The sequence below is a fragment of the Simochromis diagramma genome, unplaced genomic scaffold (assembly GCF_900408965.1).
Source record: "Simochromis diagramma unplaced genomic scaffold, fSimDia1.1 OVJJ01000361.1, whole genome shotgun sequence".
Taxonomy (NCBI): Eukaryota; Metazoa; Chordata; class Actinopteri; order Cichliformes; family Cichlidae; genus Simochromis; species Simochromis diagramma.
Window position 1 is genome coordinate 85001 of NW_024386860.1, and position 4721 is coordinate 89721.

The following is a 4721-nucleotide window of genomic DNA, read 5'->3' on the forward strand; positions in this document are numbered from 1 at the left end:
CAAGTTGAGACATGAAGGGCACAAAAGGGCCATAATTAATTAAATAAACAAATCATTAACTAATTAATTTAAACGGTCAATAATTCTTTAAATGTGTCAATTAATTAATTAATTAAATGTGTCGTAAATATTTATTTAATTAATTATTGACACATTTAATTAATTATTTAATGGTGTATTTAATTAATTTCATTATGGCAGTCCTGACGTTCCATAAATACTAGCAACACTTATACTTATGAAATAGAGTACCACGTTACAATAAGACAATGTTGTTATTTACTCTGTAAACACTGTAAATCATTCAAAACTATTAATTATGCATTAATTAAGGTTGAGAAAGAGGAAATCCTGACCAGTTTCTTGCCAAATCTGTTAAGATATATATTTCATCAAGAATTGCTATATTAAACATTTTAGACACTTGCAAACATTTTTAGCATATAATATAGCACTTTGTCGATGCATTACAAATATCCACAGTTATCAAAGGAAGCCTTGTTGTAAAGTGTAAAACATGTCACTATTTATTATACCTAGACCTAAATTACAATCAGTGCTCAAAATAACATGTAATTACCGTCAAAAATGGTAATGTATTATAACAGTAACACGTGTAAAATTAAATGCGTTGTTAAGAACACCAAACAGCCCCCCCTTCCAAAAAAAAGTTCATGCCAACATGCAATTGCAAGACATTCAGGTTCAGACTGGAAACATCTTTTGTATATTCTTGAATAAGCATCCCTGTGGTTCATCAGGTTGTCGTAATTCGTCAACCAAGACAAGATAACCATTCAAGAACCATGAGATGTTCCTCCAACAACATCTCAGTATGATTGTCAGTCTATGGACATGTCCTTTCTTGGTCATCCAAGCTCTTTCGATATCTTGTCTATGACTGCCAGATTGAGGACCTACAAACCACCTGCTGTGATTTACCTTGTAATGTCTGTACCCCATGTCAGTCAAAACATTCTTGTAGGCTCTCCACTCATCACTGATAATAGCACTGTTGGTGGAATACCTGTTTTCTTGGATTTAATTTCCTTTTGGGATTAAAGTAACTACTAAAAGTTTTAATTTAATTATTTGAATTCTGACTCAAATATTAAAATAATTATAGTAATTAATTACTATAATTAGTATATATTTATCAACTGATTGTACTGATTTGTGACAAGAACAATGTAGTTACTACACTGAAAACAAATTTCTTACTTGTAATGTTTAAGGCTTCCATGTTCAGATCTGGATTGTTTCAAAAAATAAAAATAAAAAACTGGTCTGAGAGTTTACCAACCTTTCCCTGATGACGGAGACAGCTCATTTAGACTGTAGTTGTGTGACTTCTAACCCTCTTGCTACCATCGACTTAGCACACATGGGATTGGCCAGGAGGGTTTTTTTGCCTTTAAAATTGTATTGCAGTGTAAAAAAAAATGCACAGTAATAGGTAATTACTGCCAAGTACTGAAACTTGATGCTGCATTGGACAAAAGCACTCACTTGTTACACTATTTTTTGATGACTGTTATAGCCTTAAATCATCATCAGAATTGAGATGCATCATTCCAGTTGTAGAATGACAGGCTATGACAAGAGAGGGAGGTTAAGTAGTGAAATTGGGGGAGCCATTCCATCTTCAGTGTCAAAACTTTCCTCATCCCCAGAGTGAGGCATCTCTGTAGTAGCCATCGAAGCAGAAGCATCACCTCACTTTGGAAGAGAAAGTCGGACTGAACTTCAGTGATCACTCAGGTGGTGACGCACAGAACAGGGTATAGAGCAGACTTGGGACTTTGGCTTTCCCCTGAGGACAGGTCACATCTCATCAGCCAGAGCCAGGGGATTGGCTGAGATGACTGGCTCTCCTCCAGAAGTTGCCAAACCGAACCGGGGGACAGTGCTATCGCAGTGAGCACTTGGGAATGAGCACTGAGTAGAAAGGCAGCTGCTGATGTTGCCAAGGCAGGAGACGTGTAGGAAAGCCAGGTGCTTTCTTGTGTGGTTGCATAGATGAAAACTCCACTCTTTCCACTAGTACCTAATGCTTGTCACAGTTTTCAGGGTTTTCTATTAGGTTTTAATACCTGGTAGCAGGTACTTTCTTGGTACCTACTCTACCTAGAATCCAAGTAATCCAAGACAATCCAAAATGTGATGTCAAAAGATTGCATGCCATTGACTGGCTTGTCAGTGGCATCACTGAGTTATGAAACCATGACGAAAATCACAAAAAACAAAACCGTCATTTTTGAAACCCAGCAACGAGGGAATTGGCTGCACAAAAAACAAAAACACTGTGGTCCCTGATTCTTACAAGAAGAATCAAAAAACAGAACAGCAAGTATATCATTTTAATTTCTCTGTAGTCCGAATCCTCATGTCATTTCAATACAGATTTGTAAGTTCTGACAGTAGTTAACTTTTGAGTTTAGAAACTTACAAAAAACTTGACTAAAGCAGAAAGGATTTTACTCAAAAATGTTGACGTCAGTCAGGCTTATTGCTGTTAGGTGATGACTTTGAACTGGGCAGGGATTAGAGCAGAAAGGTGAGAGCTCAAAGGAGGACATACCAGTTTTTGAAGAGTTGAGCAGGAAGAAAATGAAGGCACCCACCACACAAACGAAACAAGATATGAGTTTGGAATAATTTGTATTTTATTAATTTTTTAATTATTGTTTGATTGTTTACTAAAAACAGAATAATTGTTTGGCATTACAATGTATAGCAAAGAAACTTTTCAGCTGAACACAGAATACACATGGGTTTGTGCAAAATGAATACATGTAGAGTACATAATCAGCTAAAATTCAATTTCTTTAACTGCTGATTTATATTATTAATGAAATATTTGCTAAAAGTCCATTAAACTGTACCTCTCATTGCTTTATCAGTTTAATTTCAATCCTGCTGAAATTGTGTTGAAACTGTTTTCAACATGAAAATGTTATAACTGAAAACATTCTTGAGCTGAAAAATTTTCTCAGCAAATCTTTGTTCCAGTTATGACTTCATACCCTAGGATCCAGATAGACTGGGTAATTAATATCCCCAGTACTGTAACTTGAGACAGATTCGTCAAGATCAGGTAGTCCATCAAATTTACATATGATCTCAGTGTCTCTGATGACGGGGAAAAGAATAAAACCATCTGGAAGATGACAGCTCTCTTAAACCGACTGCAACAAGGCTGCCTCAATCAGTCGAACCACAGAAGGCCTGTGTTGATGAGCAGGTTGCTGCCTTTGACTGCAGTTTGTGTCAAGGAAACAAATTCTCACAACTTCAGAGCCATAGCTCATACCACTCGTCCATAATAAATTTTGGGTGTTGTAATTTTGTCCTTGCTCAGGCTTCTCAAAAGTTAGTATATCCTTTTCTGAGCTCACACCAATGTTCCCTCTAATTTTTCAGGTGTGTGAGCGAACTCACAGACCCCCTGAGCGAACCCTTGGACCACTGTGAGCGACATTAGATGTGTACAATGTGGTGACGACAGCATCGCATCCATCGAAGTTACATGGTTTATAAAAAGAGCCAAATTACAGCATTTACATTTCTGTTAGAATACCTTTAATTAAGAGCTTTAGCCCATTTACAGAGAAAATTACAAAATTCTTTTTTTAATGACCTGTGCACTATGTCAACGCTATTGGAAGTATGAATATTTAACTTTAACTATTGCAAATCATGAACTGCCAACCAAATCAAGCCTATTATAAACTCCAATTTTGAAACTTAATATTTTTATTATAAAGCTCTGACTTGTGTTATGATGAGTATGAGCCAGTCTGTGAAGCTCCTGGTCCTCCTGTCCTACTGTAATATACTTATATATCTATATTATTGCTAATATGGGCGACCGTGGCTCAGGGGGTTGGGAATCGCATCTGTAACCGGAAGGTCGCCGGTTCGATCCCTGGGCTCTCTGTCCTGGTCGTTGTGTCCTTGGGCAAGACACTTTACCCTACTTGCCTACTGGTGTTGGCCAGAGGGGCCGATGGCGCGATATGGCAGCCTCGCTTCTGTCAGTCTGCCCCAGGGCAGCTGTGGCTACAACTGTAGCTTGCCTCCACCAGTGTGTGAATGTGAGAGTGAATGAATAGTGGCATTGTAAAGCGCTTTGGGTGCCTTGAAAAGCGCTATATAAATCCAATCCATTATTATTATCATTATAATATATATTGTAATATATCTATATCACTAAAGCACTTCTGGATGGATGCAAACTGCATTTCGTTGCCCTGTACCTGCGCATGTGCAATGACAATAAAGTTGAATTCTATTCTATTCTATTCTACTGCGGTCTGGGAGACAGTCCTACTGTCCTGTAACTCTGTCTGCAAAATACAGTATATAATGACACAATTATTTGCATTTCTAATACTCATAAACTGGTGACAGTATTTAATGATCAATATCCATGAATGAAAACTCAATAAATGACACCAGATGAGTAGTAAACTTATCAAGAGCTTAAATTTCACCTTATTTTTCCCGTCTGTCCTTCTCACGTCTCCAGTGGTTGTACACGTCGTCCAGGTTGATGGCCTCGTCTGCTTGCAGCTTTGACTTTATGCGCATCAGCTGTTCCCAATGGTCCACCACAAGACGATTTCTGGATGCTGTTTTGATATGATTCATTAAACTAAAGCCTCTTTTGCAATCTGCACTGGATGCTTGAAATGTAGCACAAATATCCACAAGCTGTG